This window comes from Passer domesticus, chromosome 3 (genome assembly GCF_036417665.1).
Source record: "Passer domesticus isolate bPasDom1 chromosome 3, bPasDom1.hap1, whole genome shotgun sequence".
Classification (NCBI taxonomy): Eukaryota; Metazoa; Chordata; class Aves; order Passeriformes; family Passeridae; genus Passer; species Passer domesticus.
Genome location: NC_087476.1, coordinates 38062577 through 38075928, shown reverse-complemented (window position 1 = coordinate 38075928; position 13352 = coordinate 38062577). Strand labels below are relative to the sequence as shown.

The 13352-nt window shown below is 37.0% G+C and overlaps 1 long non-coding RNA gene across 1 annotated transcript in view; it reads right to left on the bottom strand.

Annotated features, from left to right (window-relative positions):
* Positions 1-163: 163 nt before the first annotated feature.
* Positions 164-13352, bottom strand: part of LOC135298020 (uncharacterized) — a 57219-nt gene continuing 44030 nt past the window's right edge. Inside the window, exons 4-7 of the long non-coding RNA XR_010359980.1 lie at positions 4593-4717; positions 4314-4494; positions 1979-2099; positions 164-1464 (exon numbers count right to left, since the gene is read on the bottom strand). This is a non-coding gene — a long non-coding RNA (uncharacterized LOC135298020). The remainder of the gene's footprint in view (positions 1465-1978; positions 2100-4313; positions 4495-4592; positions 4718-13352) is intronic.

The window sequence follows — 13352 nt, the reverse complement described above, 5'->3', positions numbered from 1 at the left end:
ATAATTTTGGTCTTTATAGTTCAGATACTTCTAGGTAGTCTTTATTTCCAAGAATTAATAACAAGGTATCAAATCAAATGAAGGAATAGGTACATATGTGGTGAGCTGGACACACATGTGCCCAAAACATTTTTAATTCAAACTTGTTTTAACTGTATATATATACTAATAAGTTCTAAATATATGCACTTTCACTCAAACTAATATAAGTTAATACCAATGCATATTTACTGTTATTAGATTTTTATAGCATTTTTCCTGTATGGCACCTCATAGGCGTTAAGTTAGCTGGATTCTCTAAAATTCAGGCTGTTTAGAGAACAATGGTTCCATTCACAAGCAACACTAACTGCTTAGCAATTTATAGCTCTTATTTACACTTACCTTGTGCAATATAGGTAGCATAAATCTTCATTGAAACCAAAAAATTAATCTATTTGGATATAGTGAAACAAGAACATATCTGAGATGCCTTTATTGTGTTTCATAAAAATGGTCTTCAGTGTTGGGTGTAGGCAAAAACTATCCATATTGAATATAAAATGCAATTTCTGAAAATAGTTTTCCATAATAATGTTTCATTTACCCTTTTGTTCTCTCTTCTCCTCCCACCCCCCTCATTTACTGCATTTAACAGTGAAAGTGTCCAACAAAGATGAGCAACGAAAAGAAGAAGAAAATCAACCTATTTTGTCAGAGCATGGATGCTGACAGCGCTATAAATGATGGCAAGGCTCCAATTTTCAAAATTGTTTCATTTAAAACCTAAACATTGAATCCCTGTACAGTGTTTAGAGGCTTTTCAGCCTTCTCTGATTCAATTTAGAGGAAACATTTATGGTGTCTAAATTGTTCCTGGCAGTTCTGAGCTCAGTTGCATTTTAAACAAATATAATTTATACAAAGCTGTGCCATATATAGTCCCAAGAAATCTAAAATATCAATCAAATTTCATTTTCAAACCAGTTTTACTAATAGTCAGTGTTTCAATTGCTCTTCCCTTTTGTAATAAAGAGTAGTTTAAACTGATAACTGTGAAATACAGAGTTATCTTCCAAGAGCACTCTTTCTCATACTAAATGACTAAAAGACGTCTATGTCCAAATCAAATAAACCCTTCAAAACAACATGTAGATTTCTTGTTCAGTTATTATACATCAATCCAATACATTAATCAAACATCAGATAAGTTCAGCATGGCAGTGTTGCAGTGTTTGTATACTACAACCCTTCATTTTCTTGTTTATTAAAAATAAAAACGCATGCAGAAATTCAATAGCTGTGTCCTTCTGCTTTTGAGATGTTATAATCAAACACCAGGTAGACTAGTCTCAGTATGTCAGCTATTCATTTCTTCTAAGATTTTTCTCTTCTCTTGGCTGTTGTTGTACTGTTCTATATACACATATAGTTGAAGTGACATGCCTGTGGTGAGTCCATCTGATTCATCCTTCTTTTTGTGAGCTTTAGAAAAGAGAATAGATCCATTCTAAATCAAGATATAAAATGTATACTTGTATACACAGATTAAAAGAACACCTAAAGATTGAATACAAAGTAACATGGTCCTATTTTCAATGTTTCCTTGACAATTCTTACACTCACATCTATTCTAGTTATGTAGCATGTCAATATCTACACAATATTCTGAAAATGTTCAATCTTCCATCTGCTTTTTTTAAGTCTTCATTACTTTACCTTTTTAGTGTTTTGGTTTTTTTTCTCTTTCTAAAAATTCTTTCTCTTTTATGACACTTCCCTACCAGGTAAATTTTTCCTTTTTAGTGAACTAATTATTATAAAATTTGATATTAATTCTATCTTGTCTTTCCTGCCTAACTATTACAATTTTGCTTTTTCTGGCTTCCTGCTACTTTGAATTCTTAACCCTACAAAGTCTGATAAGCAGCCTTTCTCTGTTGTTTTTCCCCCTTTTCTTCCTTTTTTTTTTTATTTAGACAGTATAATTGCCTATTACTTTACATTAGTCCACTCAAGGTGCAGATTGTCACATCTGTTAGTTGCATCTTGATTTTCAAAGCTGATAGATTCTTGCAAAATCCACCAGTTTCAGTCAGATTGAATATTTCAGTGTCTTTCTGGAAATCAAGTTCAGAGTTTAGTTTGCATCTTAATTCACATTTTCGGCTAAGCAAAACTTTTTAAAGTATTCACCTTCCACCTTTTTCATTGTGTGAGAACTTGGCAATTCTTTCAGCTCAAACTCTACCACTGAAATGACTGGCAGAACCTTCAATTAGCATAGTCTCAACTACTTAGGTGAACTGTTACAATTTTTTTAACTTCATAAAACTGATTAAAGTTAAACCAGGACATCATTTCTCTTTCTAAAAATCTAAAAGATTTACACCAACTGTTTAGAGAAAGCACATTTTTGCTTGCAGCTGTCAAAACAGCCTGTCAGTTCAATTATCTGGAATGCCTATTAGTCAATTTTTAATAAAGCTTCAACTACTTCTCTCTGCTGTTTAATGAATAAGGTCCTTCTGCACACCTTTTAAATATGTGTTTCATGGCCCCTATGGAATTCAGAAATTATAAAGAAAAAGTGATTTGATTTACTCATAAGATGCATTATAATTTCATGTGTTGCATGAAACTGCCATTATTTCTGCTTATGAGACCTCCTGCACTCTTGACATTATTAGGCCTTCTGCTGGAAAAAGCATGTTGTGTTGGTAACAGCACTTTTAAAATATATGACACTGCTAAGATGTTTTGTTTCAACATTTTCCTATACTCACTATGTGAAAGAGAGATAAACTGTGTGCTTGCTCACGTAGTAACTGCATGAAAGGGTTGTGACATCTTATTTTTCTTTAAACATTCTTATTATTACTAAAAAAATTATTACTAGTAGAGCCGTAAAGGGGGAAATGAGGAGGAATAGAGTTCTACACATAGCTCTGGTTTGTGTTTATTGGATTTCCTTCATCTGCCCCCCAAAATGTGTCATGCCTCCTGCCAGAGAACTGGGCAAGTCAGATGTTTGTTTTCCTGTGGATAAATATAAGGTGAAGTTTCTTTACTGATACCTGTCCTGTATGTTCAGAGTGACGCTCAAGGGAATACAGCGCCCTTTCTTCCTCTAGTGAAACATCACCATCACTTTGCCAGAAATCACGTCCTTTGTGGTTTAGCTATGGTATAAATGAGGCTTCAGAATTTGCCTGGGTGGCTGCCCTATGATGATAGGTCCTGTCACTTGCCATCAGCAACCCCCAGGTTTCCTTCCCAGCAGGGTCAAAGAGATTCAGCCACAAAGCTGTTGCAATTTTGAGGAGCTGAAATGACCATTGCTTACTTGGCCTTATCTTTCCTGGCAGTCCCTTTCTTGACACAGGTTTCCATGGGATGTTTTCTTTCTGGCTGTCTTCTGTTCAATCAACAGGATAACAGTTTACTCACATTTCTAATGGGAATGACTTTTGTGTCTGATTAACTTTACACAGCTAATCCTCCATGTAAAATGATGCTAATGAGGTCACTGATGACAGTGCATATTATTGGCCGGGTTAAGCAGAAGACCCAAGTTAAATTTTTTTATGTATTTTTTTTATTGTCTTGCTTTGTTGGGTTTTTTTGTTTGTTTGTTTTGCTTTGTTTTGCTTTGCTTTGCTTTGCTATACTCAGCTTTGCTTGGGGGTGAGGGGACAAGGTGGGAGGTGGCACTGTTTTCCCCAGTGTGAAAACTCAAGTCGTTTAAGTACCCCTGAAGTCTGATGACAGGCTTTCTCATCTAGTCCTATCTGAACCTTTGAAGTGCAGCAAGTCAAAAACATGCCATTCAGTGAAGACCTACAAATGTTTTAAAATAATAAAGCGTTACTGAGTCAGTGATACTTATTTAAAAATGAAAAATAGTTTGAATAAGAAACACATCTGACTCTGATATGTTTGCTGGTGAATGTGAGACTTGGGATTACATTACATGAACTTTTTATTTAAAGTGAGCATAGCAACATCAGGACTTCTAAACTAAAAGTTGAGTTTCTTTCTGCATTATAATAAACAACAAATCCTAAATATTTCCCTTAGGGGAAAAAAATCTCCTCCCTCCCATGTATAATATCCTTTAACCCTAGTCCTGATCTTTGCCAGAAACTTTTAGCAGTTTCTCTGCTTCCTGCAGTCTCTCCTCCTTCCCTGCCCTGAGAAAAAAATCTTTTCCTTCTTATAGCCTCTGGGAGGCCTGGCTGTGTGCCTGTTCACTTATCCTCTCTGGGGCTTCCCAGCCTCTTCCTGCTGCGGACCCTCTGCTTGCTCTGTGTCCTTCACACTCTGCTACTCACATCACATCCTCCAGAATGTACCATACTCTCCAGAAGCTTCTCCCAGCTAAGCAAGGTCAGCTGCTGTCAGGGAAAGCAGCATCTCCCCTTTGTCCAGAGGATTTCTCCTGACCCAGTCTTGAGACTCCCGTATTAAAAATGCAAAGCAAACATTTTTCCTTTCTGCTGCTCATCTAGGTGCCTTAAAATGGAACATAATCTAAAATAAATAAATGATAAATATATCATCATTGCACATGGAACGGACATGCATCCATTTTAATGTAAAGTAAAGCCTACCTCTTTCAAATAGCCTCTAATTTTCAGGGTTTGAAATCCAGGGAACTTGAAAAGGGATGCTGGTTTTAAAATTACAGCCCACATCAGGTATAAACAGGGTCACTGGAACAAGAGATTAATGTAACCTGCTAAGGGTGAAACAAATCATAAGGATTAAAATGTGTCTCTGGTACTGTGCAACATTTTAAGTGGTATTATGTCATATAATTTTTATCTAACTTCCTAGATGTTACTATTATCATCACATCAACTCTGTATATCAATTTCACCTCATAATAACTGGATACTACTGAGAGAAATTATTGATGGTATACTTGGAGAAGTTGTAACACTGAAACACCGGGGATGAGATCTGGTACTGTGTGTGGGCCTCTAAAATAACCTTTTTTGCAACTTTTGTCCTTAAATTAAATCTTTGTTCTAAATTAATTCTCTGTGGTGCTCTAGCCCTGGAGGTGCCTAATTTTCATAGACTTCCTAGTTTTTCAGTTGTGGGATTTTACTTAGGGATCTGAGCTACTCAAGCTCAGATTGGTGCAAATTTGGGTCTCCTCTGAGAGTTCAGGTACAATGCCCAAACCCCAACTTAGCCTGTTGCAGAGTTTTATGAAACAGCAACTTGTCAGTTGAAATGCAAAGACAGTTTAGGTTTTCTTTAAAAAGGAAAGGAGACTGCTGGTACCCTTCGCTGGCATTGTTTCCCCTTTCTTGTTCAGTAGGAGATTAAACATTTCCCTGGGGTGTAAAAGTGGGTTAATTCCATTCTCTGTGTCTTGGAATTTGAATACACTGTTTTCCAGATAAGTGCCCTCATCACCAAGACCATGTTTCACCTACAGCCCTCATGAGCTTTTCTCTCTCTGCACAGCGACTTTGATGGAAGGGCTAAACAGCCTTTTTCCCTGGAGAGCTGAGCAACCAATCCACTTATATAAAAATCCATTTAAAGAGAGCTTTAAATTCACATCTTTCTAGGGATTGCTCTAACCTACAACATGTTGCAAAGGGCACATTGTGGAAACACCACATTCAATGCAATCACAATTGCAATTTGTTAATGTTTTGATTGGTGTTAATCCATACTAGAACAAACTTATTTGATCAAACTCCTCATAACTAAATGCATGGTACCATCTAGTTTCTCAATATCAAGAGGCTCTTGTAGAGGAGCAGAATATGAAAATTGTATGAGTGCTCATGAAAGCCCCAGGATGAATGAGGAGACAGCTAAAGACATGTAACTGGCTGCTTAATGGCTACTGAGATCATAGTTTTTAACTACAGGGCTAACAACTAAATTTGATATTCATATTTTCTTTTTGATGAGGTTGTAAATTTGAAGCTTTAATTCTTTATTTTAGCAGTCTCCAAAATCTAAATTTACTGCATTAAATTTTAACTGTGAGCCACAAAACTTTTCCAGAATGTATATGGCATATAACTAAAAACATAGATACAGAAAGGACACACAGTTGTATGTTGATTTGATATTGCCATATCTTGATCTTTGATCCCCTAAATGGTGACTTCTTTGAATAGAATACTCTTCTCCACTACATCTGTAACATTTCAGCCTGACATTCCTAGGATTTCAACCAGCAACAATGCTCCTTCAAGTGAAGACAAAAGTGATTGCTAAGGATGTAAGGCAATAACTTATTCTGGTTCACTTTTTTACTTTACTTATGATTTACCATTTATTGAGAAAAACAGCACAGTGGAAACAGCATTCCTAATTCACAGTCCTCCTACCCTGTGCTTTTTTATTGTTTGCAAAATACTGCTGTCGTTTTCATCTATAAAAGATGTGACACTAGGGGGAAAAAAGTGATTGTTCATTTAAGTGGAATGCTCACAGGACAGAATAAGGATCTATATCCATTGGTTACCAGGTAAATTGAGATAATTCTAGTTCAAACAGAACCTGTTCCTCCTTATTCTAAATTTGCATTACAAAACTACAAAAGAATCCTTTGGGGAGAACAGGGAGAGTTGTAAGGGAACAGTTTTTGGACAGCTGAAGGAAAAGATGGGCACCTGCTGTTCAGTAAGTTGAGGGAATTGGTGCATATTGCAAATTTGCTGTGTGCTACCAGGACAAGCAGATGGCCAGAGACAGCATTTTCTCCTTATGTGTAGTTTATCTCCTTACATCTTCTAATGGCCTATATTAAGGTTTTCCAGCATTAAATTCAGTTCAATTTAACAGAGTTAATATACATTCAAGCAGTACCAGTTGCTGTCAAAATTGCCTACTTGGAATAGATGACTCTTTCAAATACTTTAGCAAGGAGGGCAGTAAAAGTGAAACACAGTTGGAATGTAATTTTGGGTGCTAACTCAGACCTCTGGGAATAAAACTGCTGCCTCACTCAACATTAGTCCCTTGTGTTTTTCAAAAAATTGTTTTGCTTGCTGAGCCTTCATGGGGAAAGTGATATAACAGCATTTGTCTCCTGAGAATTATTGTGAGGTTTAATCTACGCTGACAATATGCAGGCCTAGTCAATGTTGCTTTTTCTTTAATGTCACACCACCTTTTCTTTTTTGAAAATGTTCCTTTGTTCATAAAGTTACACTGTTACATCTTTGTGGAAAAATTATCCAGTCTTTTACTGGGCTAAGGTAACACCAATTGCTGTTAGATACTATTGAATGTTATTGACATGTATATTTAAATTATTAAAGCACATTAAAAAGCATGGATGCTCTTAAGCAGAGAAAACATAAGGAAGAATGGGGAGTCAGTAGCATCCAGTAGTATCTGAGTGTATTTATCAAGATCCAGGAAAAGCTGGGATTGCTTGTTTTCTGATATTTTTTCCCTGCTTGGACTGCCATCTTTTCCAACAGCTGATAAAATTAAATAAACCAAAAAAAAAAAGTCTGAAAATACAGGCTGGGTCCCAGAACTCCTGTCTATTTCTTATTTTTACTGATATTTTGTATTTTCTTGAATGCTGTATTCTTGTCTGTAACACAGTTTAAACAGCACAAGGTTTAAGTTTGTGGTCTCCAAACTGGTGTAGTTTCACTTTCAGTCTAAGACTGAAAATATCTAACATCTGTGTTGGACAGCTATGTCTCTTTTTGGAAGTAATATTTACCATGCAGTTGCAACCACAACCACAAATTGGACAAAAGACTCCATTATTTTCACTTCAGTGGGATCCCACACAAACATTTGCTGTTCCAGTTTTTCTAGTACACATTCCAGTTTTTAGTTTTAATTACCTTTTTTTATCTGTTATTTTTTTATCATCATTTATAGTGAGATCTGTTACCTAGACCAGATCAAGTGACCAGAGAATATAAGAAAAAAATCTCTGAGAAATAGAAATGTATTTCACTTTTTTTTTTTACTAAAAGGCAATGTCAGCTGCTCGAGGCAAGATGATTCCTAAGAAAATGTTCTGTCAGTAGCCTTCTGGAAAAAGACTAAGAACTGGATGCTAAAGTATCACCAACCTTGTTCAATCAGCTTTGACTAAGAGACTTTATTTCCAGAAAGAATCCTGTTAAATTTGAAACAGTGATAAGTGAAAAACAAATAATTTCCATTTCTAAAACAGAACTTGAAGGAACATTTGTGTATGACACGCAAAAGTGCCATGTCCACAGCACAGTACAATGAAATTTTTATCCCAATTGGCTGTTTCAGGGAAAGGCTACAGAAGAGCTTCAGTTATTTTAAATTACTGGTATTTACAAAAAAAAAAAAAAAAAGAAAAAAAAAGAAAAAAAAAAAGAAAAAAATTAACCATACTCTAAATAACTGGAGATAGATTTCATTTAATCAGCTCTCAAAAAAGTAGACATGACGTATGTTTAGAGTTGTGACTATATATAATTAACACAACCACGCAACCATGTAAGGAAATACCCATTTAGTTGATTCCTCCCTTACACCGACAAGGTGGTAATGTCAGGTGTGTAAACAACTGAATTGCATGTACTTCTAGATAAAACAAAAGACATTATAAAATTGTATGATACTACGGATGCCAGCCTGAGCCACAGAAATACTTACACTTGTGATGGAATAACAAACCAAAACAAATCTCCACAAAGGCAAACCAACTTCTAAATTGCTATGGATGCTAATTCTATTGAAATGTTCTTCTGTGATGACACAGGATTTTACTGGCTTTGGCTCACTCTATTATTTTTTAGTGTATGCAGGAATAACAGTCACACTTTAAAATATTAGTTGGCTTGGTTTTGATAAGCATCCAGAAGTCCTGCTGCTCATTTAAATTTTGATGCTGCAAAATTGCTTTCATTGCATTCTGTCATTTTACATTGATTTTATATTTCAGGGTTGTGGGGTTTTTTTCTTTGGAGACGGTCTGAGCATATCCTTGTTATCAGAAGGGTCAAATGGACAGTAAAATATGCAGAAAATATCAAAATGCGATAGATATCTTTTTAATGACATTGATTTGAATTCTACACTAACTTCAGCAAATAGACCGAATTTACAGTATCTCCATTTCTGCAAGAAAAAGTACAGAGAATATTTTTATGACTTGATTTGTTTCATTGCTAAATGATTTTTAACAGAAATGTTGAGTTTCTGGTAAATAATTATTTTTATCATTTGAACTTCAGTGATTATTTTTTAAGATGTACAGAGCTCCAAGGTGTGGTGCAGTTGACACACTGGAGGGAAGGGATGCTGTCCAGAGGGACCGTGACAGGTTTAAGAACTGGGCCCGTGTGGACCTCACGAAGGCCAAGTGCAAGCTCCTGCACATGGCTGGGGCAATCCCAAGCACAAATACAGGCTGGGCAGTGAATGGATTAAGAGCAGCTCTGGCGAGAATGATTTGGGTGAGTTAGTGAATGAGATGAGCAATATAACAGCAATTTGTGCTTGTAATCCAGAAAACCAACTATATCTTGAGCTTCAAAAAAAAGGAGAGTGACCAGCAGGTTGAGGGAGATGATTCTACCCCTCTGGTGAGACCTCAGCTGAGGATTTTGTCCAACTCTAGAGTGCACAGTGTTAGAAGGACTTTGAACTGTTGGAGTGAGTCCAGAGGAAATCCACAAATATTGTCAGATGGCTGCAGCACTTCTACTGTGAAGACAGGCTGAGAGAACTGGCCTGGAGAAAAAAAGGCTCTACAGCCTTCCAGTACCTGAAGGGAGTGAGCAAGAAAGACAGAGACGGACTTTGTAAAAAGTAGTGACATGGGGGACCGGATTCAAACTGAAAGAAAGTGGGTTTAGATTAGATATTAGGAAGAAATTCTTTACTGTGAGGGTGATGAGGCACTGAAACAGGTTGCCCAGAAAAGTTGTGGGTGTCCCCCTTCTGTGGAGGTGTTCAGGGTCAGACTGGATGGGGCTTTGAGCAACCAGGTTTAATGAAAGGTGTCCCTGTCCATGGCAGGGGAGTTGGAATTAAGTGACCTATAACCACAGAACCACAAGGTCGGAAGAGACCTTCAAGATCATCAAGTCCAATCCATTCCCTAATACCTCAACTAAACCATGGCACCAAGTGACACATCCGGTCTTTCCTTAAACACATTCAGGGATGGTGACTCCACCACCTCCCCAGACAGACCATTGCAGTGCTTTATCACTCTTTCTGTGAAAAAACTTTTTCTTAATATCCAACCTATACTTCCCTTGACACAGCTTGAGACTGTGACCTCTCATTCTGCCAGTTGCTGCCTGGAGAAAGAGACCAACCCCCAGCTGACTACAGCCACCTTTCAAGAAGTTGTAGAGAATGATAAATTCGCCTCGGAGTCTCTGTCCCTTCCAACCTAAAGGCATTGTATCAGTCTATGATTGTATAAGGTGTTAGGTGTAAGATTGTGTTTCTCAGTCCCAAATTCTGGCAGCAGGAATGTTGGTGCAGTGCCATGTTTCCTTTGGCATGCATATTCCAGGTACAGCATCCCTGGAGCAGTTTGCCTCATGGCTCTCTGCACCCTAATCCTGACCCTAATGGCAGCTTGGAGGGTGAGGCTGAGGTTCTCAGCATCCTAGGTGGCCCAAATCAGAAATTTCTCCAAGCAGAAATGTTTGAGCTGTGCTGTTCCTCTTTAGAATACTTTTTCCATCCCTCCTGTCCCCAAAGCTGTAACTGTAGTTGCTATATGAAGGCCAGCCCTGACCTTGACTCAAAGCATAATTTAACCTTGGGACACAGGTAGCCCATCTTAAAAAGCTGTGAAGACAAGGATGTGGGTGCAGTGCTGTGCTTCCCTTGGCCTTTTTCTTCCACTCGTGTGTCCCTGGAGGTGTAGGCATTGCTGGTCTCCAAATCCTTACTCTAAATTTAATGACACTACCCTAGGGCCCACTACCATGGTTGGTCCAGATTAGAAATGTGTGCAGGTAGCAGTGTTGGTGCAGTGCTGTTCTTCCCTTGGCATGTCTTTTCTCTGCTCACTGTCTCTGGACCTGTAGGCTTTGTGGCTCTCTGGACCCTACCTCTCATCATAAGTGCAGTGTGGGTCTGCAGCTGAAGCCCCCAGTGCCACTGGTGGTCCAAATTAGAAAACTCTGAAAGGAGTGCTGTGCTGCTTTGGTGTGCCATTCCAGGTACAGCATTCCTGCAGCTGTAGACTTTGTAGCTCTCCCAGCCTTAACCTAAAGGCAGCATGGGGCTGCTGTCCGTCTATGTTTATACAGCATAAACCTGAATCAAAAAAATTTCCTTTCCATAAATCCAATTGACAATATCTTTAGTAATATATCCTCCACCACCTAAGCCCAGGGAGGAGAATCAAGCCTTAGTATGGTCTGGCTTGAAGTTGAAAACATCACAAAAATTATCTGTGGGTTTGGCCTGCATTTATCTAGGAGATGAACAATACCCATATGCTCACCAGATGACTACAGAGCAGAATTGTTTGAGTCAAAGTTCAAGGCCACAACAAAGGACAAACTGTTTCTTCAGGACTGTTTTTGATTAGATTGTTGTTTACAAAGAAATTTTTTAAAAATAAATATTCCAAAACGTGTGGGAGGATCATTGTTCCTTGTTATCTCCTTATTTTCCAGTTATGTTCTATTAAATGCAACTGTTTTATGGGCTATTTTCATTAAGCATTTATTTCCATCACAGTGACTCACAGTTGGAATTACAGCATATGTAGTTCTCTCAGTTCAGAACCATAAAGCTGTAAATTAATTCTGAATAAAAATATCTGGGAATGTGTATGCTCACTCTCATGCTCAAACTCTGTATACATATATGGCTATTTTATGCACACAGGGGCATAAAATATTTTAAAAATATTAATTAATGCACACATGTACACACAAATACAACCCTACATATATACCTAGTGTTCATATTTACATAGTGATTTTTACAGGTATTGTGGGGATATTTAAATATATAAGGATTTTTTATATGTGTGTGTGTGTGCGCGCGCGCGTAGGTACATGCAAAATTTCGATTTCTTGTTCTTCATCCATTAAGTTACTTAAATTTGGAAAAGAGATGGCAGAGGAATCTGAACGTGTTCTGCATCACAATATCCTTAAGCAAAACATTGACATTCTCTTATGTTCCAGTCTTTCTCTAAAACAGCTGCAGCAAAAACATTAACAATTTTTCCTTGACTAATGTGTGCTTTGTACATCCTAGAAATAGTAGTGATCTGGACTCTGAACATAATTCTTTTATGTTTATGTAAATTGAAATAATGCAAATATAAATCTCCTTTATTCTTTTGTGCAGGGCTATTTACACCTTGAATTTAATGGAGTTATGCTGTGCCTTGAATAGGCAAGGAAAGACTTAGAGGTAGGCAGGAAACATGTCCAAAATTTTTGCTGTTTATCTGCAGATTATTACAGGCTGAGAAATACCTTTTCCCACTGAGATAGAAGGATGCAGTGTAAAATCCTGTTTCTATGTATCAAATGCGTTCTGAAGGCTGCACCTGGAGTGATATGTTGAAGGAAAAATCTTTCCCAAATAGAATAATAAAATTGTAGAAACTGGAAGAAAGCCTTGCTGTAACCTGAATGCACATATTGGTAAGCTTGATTTCCCATTACCAAAGATTTATTTAAATAATTGTTTTTCTTTGGAGTAGAATAATTTAACTGGTTAAAATAACATTCTAATAACTAAAAATGAAATTATAGTCCATTATACAATTTAAATAATCTAAAAAGCTGGGAAGAAAGGGTGTGAGAAAACCTTCCAAGTTTGAGAAAGACACTTTGATGATGCTCACATAATATTCGGACATTTTTAAGAGATCACAACATGTTGCAAGGTAAGCGTATAAATGTCTGAGTAATGAAAGGAACAAAGTATTTGCCATTTGCCAAGTTGTACTTTTATACTTCTGTTGATATGAGAGGGGCATATCCAAATTTATCAGAAAAACAAATATCACAAGGAATGATTTTCTAACATTACAACAGAAAAACTCCCTACAAAACAGTGTGGAATAAAAAGCAACAAAATCCTAGTGACATAAAAATATTTATTTCTTGGAACATGGAAAACTTAGTTGCACATTATGTTTTTTTGGTTGTTTTTTTTTTAACCATGAGAACAATAAAATCCCTTAGCAAACTGTCCAGAGGGGTAGAGAGATTTCTATCTTGGGAGGTGTTTTGCAACCTGCTTTGAGCAGGGAGTTGGACCAGGTGACCTCTGGATACCCCTTACAGCCTTACAATCTATGACTGTAATTGCATCATTTTGATGAACCATCAGAAGATTTTAAAACCATACTAACATAATGAATTTATAATCTTAGCTCTCTTGTG